Genomic DNA, 12,733 nt, shown 5'->3' with positions numbered 1-12,733 from the left:
CTGGCCGGTCGGAACACCTCATCCCCTTCTATTTTTTTCTGTTATTACTATTTTCTTCTCCCAGTGTTTACTGCTAGAATGGTGACTGAGTGAGTGTGTAGGTCTCTTCCCTCAGACCCCTGGATGTTCTATCTCCTACCCTCATTACAGCCATTAACCAGGAAGTTCTTGAATGTACTAAAGGACCTCCACTTCAAGGAATACGTTACAACGCACACTGGTGAGTGTGAGGTGACTTTAATCACAGCTCAATGTTTAGAGAGTTTATACATGCATGAGAATTAAGGGTGCTTATTGTTCTTTCCTTCTAGCATCTGTGTTTTCTGGCAGCCATTCTACAAGACATAAATCCTCATCCTATGGGGAGAGTGGTGGACACTCCTTGGTTTTATTCCCCCATACTTTTAGAGAGCAGCATCTTTGAGCGAGTTTCTAAGTTCTCCTTTGGGTGCTGCTTTTTGGAAGTTGAGGGACTCATCTTCGCTCCTGGGGATTTGGCCTTGTTCCTGACAGAAAGCCAAGCCCACGCTTTTACAATCCCCCTGAGCGAAGATGACAAGTGAGGGCGGTAGTATGGAACAAGACTTCCATGCTGGCGCTCAGGCACCTAGAGTCGAAGAGTTATCCACGTTGATATTGGAGTCACAAGCAGAAGTAGGGATATTAAGGCATGATAACCAAAGATTGCAGGAAGAAGTGCTACATCTACGAGCCCAGGAGAGCACGCAGGGTAGAGAGACAGGTACTATTCCCAAAACCAGAAAGAATTACATTCAACCTGCCAGGTTTTCCCTGCCTTCATCCTCTGCTCACTCACTACCTAAAGACAATCCTGACACTTCCCTTCCACTACAAGTGACAGTCCACACACCTAGTCCAGTCCCGCTAGCTATGCCCGAAATGTTCACGGGAGACAGTACCAAATACGGTATTTTTATGAATCAATGCCAACTTCAGTTCTTGTGTAAAGCCTCTGCCTTTCCAGATGATGCTGCTAAAGTGGCATTTATCATATCATACCTAGCAGGCAATGCCGCGGAATGGGCGGTTCCTTTAGTAGAGAGCAATGATCCTTTATTGTATAATTTCACGCTGTTTCAGGAGAAAATGCGGAGCTTATTTGCAAGACACACATATATGCAGGCCAGCGATAATGCCCTTCTGAACCTAAAACAAGGGTCCAAAGACCTCTTAACCTACATTACTAGTTTCAATAGATTAGTGGCTGAGACCCACAGGCCTGAAGACAAAAGGACATCCTTATTTTACCGCGGGTTATGTGATGAACTCAAAGACCTGTTATCTCAAATCGTGAATCCTCCGGATGACTGTTCCTCCTTTATTGAGTTAGCTGTCAAACTGGATCACAGACTGCATGAACGAAAAGGAGAAAAAACTTGTTCAAACCCTCCCAAATACCTTGTGATACGAACGGAGAAGAAAGATAACAAGGATACATCAGAGCCCATGCAAATAGGTGGATTAAGAGGGCCTCTCTCTGTGGAAGAGAAAGAGAAACGCAGGAAAAATATCTTGTGTTTATACTGCGGGAAAGGCGGGCATTATGCCAAAGAGTGTCCTGTGCGTCCTAAAGAATCCAGGAGAACAGTCGCAAGCGGGTCTGTCCTGTCGGGAAACTAGAAACCTTGAAGATAGGGGAGATCGAATCTTCAAGGGTACAGTCCTCTCAGATCTCCAAAACCAGACTCTCTGTACCAAAAGTGATCAATCACTTCACCTTAACCATTACTTTGATTTGTTCGGCTACAGGGCGACACACCATGTCTCTTCTTCTGTATTCCGGGGCCACTGGGAATTTCTTTGATATTTGTCTGGCTAAAAGGTTGGGATTACCTGTTATTGCCAAAGAACATCCTGAAGCGATCAGAGCGGTCGACGGATCGGAATTAATTTCAGGACTCATTTCGTACCATACCAACCCGTTGACTTTAGTGTTTGATAACGGGCACTCAGAACAGATTGTCTTTGATTTAATCGATGCCCCGACCTTTGGAGCTATTCTTGGAGTGCCCTGGCTCCAGCTTCATAATCCTCTAATCGATTGGAGTGCCAGAACTGTGACCCTGAGATCCGCATATTGCATGAGACAGTGTTATCAGGAAGCACGAGAAGACATTCACCCATTGTATTGTACTGCCACTGAGATACTACCGGCCTGTTATACTGCGTTTCAGTCGGTGTTCAATGAAGTTGAGGCCACTAAACTGCCTCCTCACCGCAGTTACGACTGCAGAATCGACTTAGTTCCAGGGGCAGAACTCCCCTGTAGCAGAATCTATGCTCTTACCCCTCCAGAAACGGAATACTTAAAGACATATCTGGATGATATGTTGGCTAAAGGATTCATTAGACATTCCACCTCTCCAGTTTCTTCCCCTTTATTTTTCATCGATAAAAGGGAAGGTGGCCTAAGAGCATGCCTAGATTATAGAGCCTTGAACAAAGCGACAGTTAAGAACAAATACTCCCTTCCTCTCATATCAGTTTTGTTAGATCAAGTAAGAGGGGCAAAGATTTTCACGAAGATTGATTTGAGAGGGGCTTACCATCTGATCCGTGTAAAACAAGGGGATGAATGGAAGACGGCTTTTAGAACTAAATTTGGCCTATACGAATATTGTGTTATGCCATTCGGCTTATGCAATGCGCCCGCCGCCTTCCAGTATTTCATTAATGACATCTTCAGAGAATACTTGGACATTTTCGTCATTGTCTATATCGATGATATTTTGATTTATTCTCAAACAGAACAAGAACACATTGGCCATGTCAAGAAAATTCTCAATAAACTGCAAAAACATCAGCTGTTTGCCAAACTCGACAAAAGCACGTTTCACACCACTCATATTGATTTCCTAGGGTTCATCATTACCCCAGAAGGCATCCAAATGGATCCTAAGAAAATTGACGCTCTGGTAAATTGGCCTAGTCCTAGCTCCATCAAAGAAGTACAGTCCTTCCTTGGTTTTGCGAACTTTTATCGCAGATTTACCAGTAGTTTCTCAGAAACCATCACAAAATTGCTGAAGAAAGGAGTTGTCTTCAGATGGACTCCAGAGGCAGAACAAGCCTTCTGTGCACTGAAGACCAAATTCACATCAGCCCCCATTGTCAAACAGGCTGATAACGCCTTGCCATATTTCGTGGAAGCAGATGCCTCACAATATGCAGTGGGTGGGGTGCTATCACAAAGGGATAGTGAATCTGGGCAACTACACCCTATAGCATACTTTTCAAAGACCCTACTACCAGCAGAGAGAAATTACACAGTAGGGGAACGTGAATTATTGGCTATAAAGTTAGCCTTTCAAGAGTGGAGACATTACCTATTGGGGTCTCTTCATGTGATTACCATATACTCTGATCACAAGAACCTTCAGTTTTTTAGATCTGCACGAGCACTCACTCCCAGACAAATGAGATGGGTGTCCTTTTTTAGCGAATATGACTTCGTCATCACATATCGCCCTGGCCCTCAACATGGGAAAGCTGATGCACTATCCAGACTGGGTCATTCCACAACATTAGAAAAAGAAGAACCACAACGGATGATCCGTGCCCATAAGATCATAGGAGCAGAAGACCATTCCACTCCTGATTTCCTTGGAGAGTTACAGTCCCAATACAAAGAGATCCCCGAAAAACAAAGGACAGTACATTCTGAAAATAGTATCAAAGATGGGTTGTTTTATCATAACAACAAGTTGTATATACCCCAAGGGCAGTTGCAAGAAAAAGTAATGGGATGGTGTCACAACAGTGCTTTAGCAGGTCATCCAGGGATGAATAAGACAATAGACACATGCCAACGTTGGTTTTGGTGGGAGACACTGACTCAGGACATAAGAAAGTATGTTCAAGCTTGTACCACCTGTGCCAGACAGAAAGCGCTCCATTGTGCTCCAACCGGGCTACTTAAGACCATAGCCATTCCCCCAGAACCATGGCATTCCCTTAGCATGGATTTTATCACGGAGTTACCTCCTAGCCAAGGGTATACTACAATTTGTGTTGTGGTTGACATGTTGTCTAAAATGGCTCATTTTATTCCCCTCAAGAAAATCCCCTCGGCTAAGGAGTTAGTACATGTATTCTTAGAACAGATTGTGAGATTACATGGTTTGCCCTCTGTTATCATTTCTGACAGAGGCCCCCAGTTTGTTTCAAAGTTCTGGCAAGGCATGTGTAAAGTTTTAGGTATTGATCATCGGTTGTATACAGCCTATCCTCCCCAGACCGATGGCCAAACTGAGAGAACCAATCAAACCCTAGAACAATACCTAAGATGTCTGTTAACGGGGGTTCCAACAGAATGGGTTACGGTCATCCCCTTAGCAGAATTTGCACACAACAATAGCACACATTCCTCCATCAAGGTCTCTCCCTTCTTTTTCAATTACGTACATCATCCACGTATGTTGCCTATCTCTCTTCATTCATCAATCCAGAACATTCCTGCCCTAGAAGAACATCATAATCATATCAAGAGAGTATGGGAGGAAGCCAAAACAGAACTAACCAAAGCTAAGGAAGCCATGAAAGAACAAGCAGACCAACATAGGAAAACAGAACCCACATATGCAATGGGCGACAAAGTGTGGTTGTCCACTCGAAGCTTAAGATTAGAGGGTCCCAAAAAGCTGCATCCCAGGTTTCTAGGTCCTTTTCGAATCCAAAAGATTGTTTCCCCCGTAACTTGAAACTAGAACTCCCTCCTCAGATGAAAATCCACCCTGTATTTCATTGTTCATTGCTAAAGAAATACATACCCCCACTGCACCCACAAATTCCTCCTCCCCCACTCATGATAAATGGCGAAGTAGAACATGAGGTTCATAGAGTGTTGGATTCAAGAAGACACCGAGGTAGAATCCAATATCTCATTGATTGGGTGGGTTATTCCCCAGAGGATAGAACCTGGGAACCTATTGAAAACGTGCATGCCCCTGATCGATCAGGAGGTTTCATGCTCTCCATCCTAACAAACCACGCCCTGGGAGGAGGCCTTTGCGGGGAGATACTGTTAGGGTTCGAGGGAGAAGGAGACCTTAAGCTGTGGTTAGAGTCAGAAGCACAGAAACGAGCATACTTTCCACCCGCTCCCCTAGAGTCAGGCTCACAAGACAAGAAGTGCACACTTTGCACACGCTCCCTTATTCCTCTAAAGGGACGCCGAGCACGTAGCTTGACGCTAGGCTTACTGATCGTGACCACGCCCCCCTGCCACTTCCGTGTTGCTCCCTGTCCCGGCGAAGCAAGTTTCTGTGGCGTCCTCGTGAAGCTTAGTTGCTGCTTTGGTTCCTGACCCCTCGCTTCTTGGTGTTGCCGGTAATTATTTGTGGCAGCCCTCCCCCTTTCCCTGTTTGGCAGCATGCTTCCCTTTCCGCCACTTCTTACGTGTAGCCGGGCATTACTCTGCTGTCCGCTTGCCTCTCATTAAGGGTTGCTGTTCGGCTCACGGCAATTGTTTTTCCTTTTCCTTTTCCGTGTGCCCATTGGAGGGAGTCGCTGTTCCGCCCTGCTTCAATAGCAGAGCCGGACGGCACACCTCGGCGAGTGTGTCTCTGCTCCGTCCTGTTGATGCAATCAGGGCCGGGCGGAACACCTCGGATTCCGTTTTTGTTAGGAAGGGAGTTGCTGTTCCGTTCCACATATCCCTGTGGAGCCGGACGGTACACCTTCGTGAGTGTGTATCTGCTCCGCCACGCCTCCCCTAGCTGGCCGGTCGGAACACCTCATCCCCTTCTATTTTTTTCTGTTATTACTATTTTCTTCTCCCAGTGTCTACTGCTAGAATGGTGACTGAGTGAGTGTGTAGGTCTCTTCCTTCAGACCCCTGGATGTTCTATCTCCTACCCTCATTACAGTCATTAACCAGGAAGTTCTTAAATGTACTAAAGGACCTCCACTTCAAGGAATACGTTACAACGCACACTGGTGAGTGTGAGGCGACTTTAATCACAGCTCAATGTTTAGAGAGTTTATACGTGCATGAGAATTAAGGGTGTTTATTGTTCTTTCCTTCTAGCATCTGTGTTTTCTGGCAGCCATTCTACAAGACCTCAATCCTCATCCTATGGGGAGAGTGGTGGACACTCCTTGGTTTTATTCCCCCATACTTTTAGAGAGCAGCATCTTTGAGCGAGTTTCTAAGTTCTCCTTTGGGTGCTGCTTTTTGGAAGTTGAGGGACTCATCTTCGCTCCTGGGGATTTGGCCTTGTTCCTGACACTAGTGCATTTTACTGGATATTTAAAGGGGGCCTTCCATGTCTGAAGACTTTATCACAATGTTGACAAATTGTGAACTCAATGTTAGTACTTATATCTAAGACCAAAGATATCATTTTGATTGTAATGTGTCCTACTACCAAACGTTAGACAACGGGATTTTGTAAGCATTTTACGTGTAGATTTGACAACCTCTGGATTGGACCAAGTCTGATCATGAATTAACATTCAAAATTTGCAAACAGTCGAGACAAGAATTTTCAATTCTATTAAGGACAAGGAGGCGAGGATTATGCTAATCTCATTTCTTTAATAGAAATGCCCAGCAGCCATAGAAACAGATAAAAAAATACAATACCCATAAACACATGGGCGATAACCATAGAGTCTATGCTATATAAGGCCATGTAGATAGTCCCACTTCCTCTTTCTTTGGTGAGAAATTGGTCAAGGAAAACAGAAAGTCAATCACAGAAAGTCAAATAAGGAACACCATCTCCAAACCAGGCAACGCAGGAGAATCCAGAATGGCAACGGCAGAAGAAGACAGGAACCACAATCCTCAAAGGAGCAGGCAGGAAAAACCAGGCCTCAACGAAGAGTCGTCACTTGGGATCAGATCCTGAAAAGAGACACAGAGCCGTAATACACATTCTGTGCAACCATGAGCATACAAAAGAAGGGTGGGTAGAAAAACAAGTCAATGGTATTTTGTCGACATGAAGAAATCCATGAACATATTTACAGTAACAATAAAGAATACAGAACGGGTGGGATAATCCTCGCCTCCTTGTCCTTAATAGAATTGAAAATTCATGTCACGAATGTTTGCAAATTTTGAATTCTATTTCAGGACAGGAGGCTCCGATTATGCTTGTTTAAAGCTGATCCACCACAACAGAAGCAACATGATCAATAGGCTTATAATAATAGGTTTTAAAAACAGAATCAGAGGACCAATCAGTGGCCTTCATAATATCAAACAAAGTGACACCCAATGAGAAAGCCTTAGAAGCCATAGCCCCACGAGCAGAGTGTGCCCCAAAGATGGACACATCAATCCCAGCTTCTGCCATGAGCCAACGTACCCAACGAGCCAAGGTAGCCGGGGTAACGGGGCAAAAAGGCTTCTGTAAAGCAATCAACAACTGACCCTGCATATCAGAACGAAAAGAAGTACTTACTTCGTAATCCTTGAGACATTGTACAACACAAAGATTGGGATGAGCAGGGAAAAACGGATAAGAAATGAATGCAGTATTGGTCTTGGTACGTCGAGAAAGACGAAACGTAACGCCCTCTGGAGTAAAGCTGCGTCGGGCCAGATCTAAAGCACGGACATCAGACACCCGCTTGCAGGAAACCAGGCACAACAACATAGTAAGTTTGGCTGACAGTTTCTTACCGGAAAGTAAAGAATTGACCGGCCAGGCTTCCAGGAAATGCAACATAACCGACACGTCCCATAATGAAACATATTTAGGACGCGGAGGAGTGGCAAGGCGGATACCTTTGAGCAATTTAGCAACTAAAGGATGTTCACCCACCGGTTTGCCGTCTACGTGGAGATGGCCCGCGAAGATAGCAGAACGGAAATTGTTCACCGTGCGATATGCTAACCCAGAGGAAGCAAGCGAGGCCAAAAAGTTAAGCATCACAGAAACATCTGTTGATGTTGGATCAACTTTCCGTTGAAGACACCAGTCACACCAACGCTTCCAAGAACCTCTGTAGCGTTTGTGGGTACCTGGAGACCAGGCGTCACTGATGAATCTGGAAGCGTCTGCAGAAAGGCCCGGGACCGACCAGCGTTCCCCGAAATCCGCCACGCCAGTAGAAGGAGAGAGCCTGACAGAATCAGGGGATGCGGATGCTGAAGAGGATCTAGCAGGAGATTCCACTTCTGGGGAAGAAGGAACGGCATCGCGCAAGCCATCTCCAGGAGAACCGGGAACCACGCTTGAGCCCTCCATAGAGGAGCTATCAAGATCAGCTCCGCTTGATATCGCTTTGTGTAAGCCAAGACTCTCGGGATCATCATGAACGGAGGAAAGGCATAACACAGAGTTGTAGGCCACGGTTGGAGAAAGGCATCCGTGGCCAGGGCTTCCGGATCCGGTCTCCAACTGAAGAACTGCGGGAGCTGAGTGTTGAGGCGGGAGGCAAACAGGTCTATTTGACACTGACCCCAGGCCCGAAGAAGACGACGGAACACACGGGGATGGAGCCTCCAATCGCTGAAATCCCTCAAGTGCCTCGAATTCCAATCCGCAATGAGATTGCTGTGACCGGGGAGATATTCTGCAATAACAGTGATCCTCTGTTGCAGGCAAAAGTGCCAAAAATCCTTGGCAATCTCCGCCAGTAACCTCGATCGGGTCCCCCCAACTTGTTGATGAAGCGGACTGCCAATACATTGTCCATGCGGAGAAGTATACAGCAGTTGGTCTGAAGGGTAGAGAGGCAACGAATCTCAAAAGAGCCCGTCAGGAGCTCCAGGCAGTTGATGTGGAGGGAAAGCTCCTGGGGAGACCACCGGCCCCCCGTCGATACCGGACCGCAGCGGGCCCCCTAGCCCCAACGACTGGCATCCGACTCTATCACCACTTCTGGAGTGGAACCGAATAGGGCTCGACCATTCCAAGCCTCAATATGATCCAGCCACCATTGCATCTCCGACTTCTCTTCCTCCGAGAGAGGAATGTGATCCGAATATCTGAGGCCGTTTTGGAGATGACGAATCTTCAGGCGTTGCAGAGCTCTGTAATGCAGCGGGGCCGGGAAGATCGCCTGTAGGGAAGAAGCCAAGAGACCGACTACTCGTGCTAACGACCTCAATGATACAGTCGGTTTCGAAATAACCGCAGTCAACTCCCTCTTGATATACCGAATCTTTTGATTGGGTAAAAGAAGCTGACATGAAAGAGAATTGACTTTGAAACCCAAGAAGTCTATCACTTGAGTCGGGCACAACACAGATTTCTGAGCGTTCACCAGAAAGCCGAGGTATTGCAAAAGGTCTATGGTCCATTCCAGATGAGACATCAGCTTGAGAGGACAGCCCGCCAGAAGGAGGATGTCGTCCAAGTACATGATCATTCGAACTCTGCGACTGCGAAGAGAGATTCCACGACCGGCCTCAACAATTTCGTGAAGCACCAAGGTGCCGACGAAAGGCCGAACGGGAGAACTTGGTATTCGTACCAAGTCCCTTGCCAGTGGAACTGGAGGAAACGGCGATGTGGACGGAAGATGGGAATGGACAAGTAAGCGTCCTTGAGGTCCAGACGAACCATCCAATCCTTCTGGCGCAGAAGATCTCGCAACAGATGGATTCCCTCTATCTTGAAGTGTCTGTAGACTACTCCTCCGTTGAAATCCTTTAGATTGAGCACCAATCGTGAGCCCCCTCCCTTCTTCTCCACAAGGAAGACCGTGCTGACAAACCCCTGTGGAGGACGCACGGTTGGAGCAATTGCCCCTTTTAAGAGAAGGGACTTGAGTTCCTCGGTGATGAACTCCTGATCCCTTTGTGAAAAGCAAAGAGGAGAGGGAAGACGAGATTGACGTTGGGGTTGATAAAACTCTATCTTGTACCCCTGGACCGTCTCCAGAACCCATGCATCGCTGGAGATCAAGCGCTAGTTGTCTAGGAAAAAACGTATCCTGCCCCCCAGAACAACACTGCATGCAGAAATCAGGCTCACCTGAAGTTGCGGAATCTTGATATCCACCGGAACGTCCCTTTTTGTATTGGCCACGGCCCTTTCTGGAGGGATAGAAGTTGGATCGTTGGGAGTAGCCGGAATCCTGATTACCACCTCTGTGGGACTGGAACCCTCTCTGGTTGGGTTGTTGTTGACCACGGCCGAACGAGCGCCCCCTATTTCGCCCGGCCTTACTGAAAACCGGACGAAAGGCTCGTCGAAGTGGAGCCTGGGCTTTGTCTAAGCCACTGAAAGTGCTGACAAATTTGGTCAATTCCTTAAAAAATGGTTGACCAAAAAGCAAACCCTGAGCAGCAGGCCCCGACTCCGACGTGGAAAGCTCAGCCAGTTTGGGATCGAGCTTGAGGAGAATAGAACAACGCCTTTCACTGGAGAGCGCGCAATTGGCGTTGCCTAATTGGCAAATCGCCCGCTGAGCCCATTCGATCAGCTCATCAGGATCCACCATCGTCGAGGATTCCTTTGCCATGAAACCAAGATCCAAAATCTTGGTAAGGGGGCCCAACAGATCCAGGACCTTGTCCTGGCATGAACGCCAAGACCGGTCCAGACCCTTCTTAGGGTCCTTAGCAAACTTACGCAAATAAGTTATCATGGTGGGATCAACCTCAGGTGTGTCTGCCAGGTTATGTTCCAAATCGGGTCTGGGGCATTCAGAGTGCAGACGAGCACGAACCTCCTTTTCAAAAGGCTGACGGATATGTTGTTGCACATACTCCGCCACCGCCGGGGATGGGAGCCACGCCATGGACTGTGGATGTATAATGTCCGTGGGTTCAAAGGTCAGAACAGGAGGATGAGTTGGAGCATCCACAAAGTGTTCCTTGCACTTTTTCTTTTTGGGAGGAGGAGGTGTGTGATCCGAGGATGAAGAAGAAAGGTGGTCATCACTATCAGCATCATTCGCAACTGCCTTGGAAGTGGAAGAAGACAGAGACTGCGCCAACTTACGAAAATCAGAGGCATGAGGATTGCCTGGAGACGCCGAGGATTTTTTGGAAGCAGGCACCTAACCTTGTTGAGCATATTTAGTTAAATGGCACTTAAGGGGTGTAATAGCGCAAACCAGTGCCTTATTCATGGAGTGCTGCACCCCTCTGTCAAGAGCCTCCACCAAGTCCTGTTCTAGAGACTCCGACGCTTCCTCCTCATAGTCACCTTCCTCATCGTAATAATAATCACTCATTGTACACAAGGTAGTGTAAGAATATGCCCACTAGGTGACTAAATGATAATAATGCTCAAGGCAATTCAGGGGGAGTGAAAAAACCCCGCAGCAAGTCAAGATATGGCAGAAAACAGTGCCAAAAAACAATAGAAGGTGGAGGGAGGGCTTGCTGCCAACAAAAAAGGTCACTCTAGGCAGAGCCTATGCGAATTAATACAGCCGGGGACCTTTAGCAGTCTCCGGCGTCAACAGGGGTTAACTGAGAGGCTGTGGGCGTGTACGTCGCGCAGGACGAAATTCAGTGAAGCTCCGGTATGAGGGGAATGCTCGGAGCGCCGGAAACAGCAACCGCGCATGCGCCGACACCGGCTTGCCTCAGCAGGAAGAGAGCAGCTCGCGAGGCTGCCGAACCCCTAAACTCCCACTCCACAACCATAAACAGGACACGGGCAACACGCGCCCGGCCACAAGGGAGGTGACACAAGAACGCGGCATGAAGCGCGAGCAACGCGCTCAGCATAGAACAATGCAAAACACATGAAACAGCAAGAAGGTAAGACAAAAGCACTTAACTGGCTGCGGAGCAGCAAAGAAAGAGGAAGTGGGACTATCTACATGGCCTTATATAGCATAGACTCTATGGTTATCGCCCATGTGTTTATGGGTATTGTGGTTTTTTATCTGTTTCTATGGCTGCTGGGCATTTCTATTAAAGAAATGAGATTAGCATAATCGGAGCCTCCTGTCCTGAAATAGCATTCTAAAAGACCCACTGCATTTTTAACCAACGTTTTTGAACTCATGATTTAATAACGATGTGCGATTACGTAACCTTAGATAATAATGATCATATTTTTACGAGGTATATGTGTTACGTTTTTTGCAGAAATACACCCCTTTCGAAAGGGCCCTTCGTCTAGATTGTGATTCTATGCTGCATGGCTTAAGGGTGCAGTGTACGTGGAATAACTGCCGTGTATTTAAAAAAACAGTAATAAATACATTGTTTTTTTATACAGAGGTACTCCGATTTTTAACCGTTGTGCAGCACTGCATATATTAACACTAGTTACCAACTTACATTTTACACACTTTAAAAAGACAGTTTTTCATTTGGTACCAAATATATATGAATAATTTGAAAATGCAGTGCTATAAAACCAACGATTGACGATTCTCGAGCTGAGATGAATGGTACAAGACACGTGTGTTTAAGAAACACGCTCACCAAACTCCTCGACGCTGTTAAGGGTACACGGCTCGGACCATGCCATTTCTTACATAGAGGTATAAGAATAACTGCAGTGCCACCCTTATGCTGGTCACAGTTCGGCCATCTCCCAAGCCCCGTCACCCTATGGCACGAACCGTTGCTTTCCCAACTGCGTCACCAGTATTCGCTGAGTCACTGATAATTGGTACCTCCCTCCTCCCCCCTTTTGCTTTCAGTGGTACCGGTCCGGGTGTATATAAATCTGCCGACCGCGCCCTTCGCCTCCCCACGTTAACGGTTGCACGGAGTGGATTGATTTGGTTGCATTTGATATTTAGTCTGTATCTACTATCGCCGACATTGCCAAAATGCAGT

General features: G+C 46.8%; 1 protein-coding gene across 1 annotated transcript in view; it reads right to left on the bottom strand.

Annotated features, from left to right (window-relative positions):
- Nucleotides 1-12,733, bottom strand: part of APBB2 (amyloid beta precursor protein binding family B member 2) — a 1,314,926-nt gene extending 1,302,193 nt beyond the window's left edge. Inside the window, exon 1 of the mRNA XM_078678261.1 lies at nucleotides 12,374-12,733. The gene's annotated coding sequence lies outside the window, so the exon portion shown is untranslated. The remainder of the gene's footprint in view (nucleotides 1-12,373) is intronic.

Source organism: Lissotriton helveticus, chromosome 2_2 (assembly GCF_964261635.1).
Source record: "Lissotriton helveticus chromosome 2_2, aLisHel1.1, whole genome shotgun sequence".
In the NCBI taxonomy this organism is placed as follows: domain Eukaryota; kingdom Metazoa; phylum Chordata; class Amphibia; order Caudata; family Salamandridae; genus Lissotriton; species Lissotriton helveticus.
Note: the sequence above shows the minus strand (reverse complement) of the source record. Positions and strands in the feature narration are given on the sequence as shown.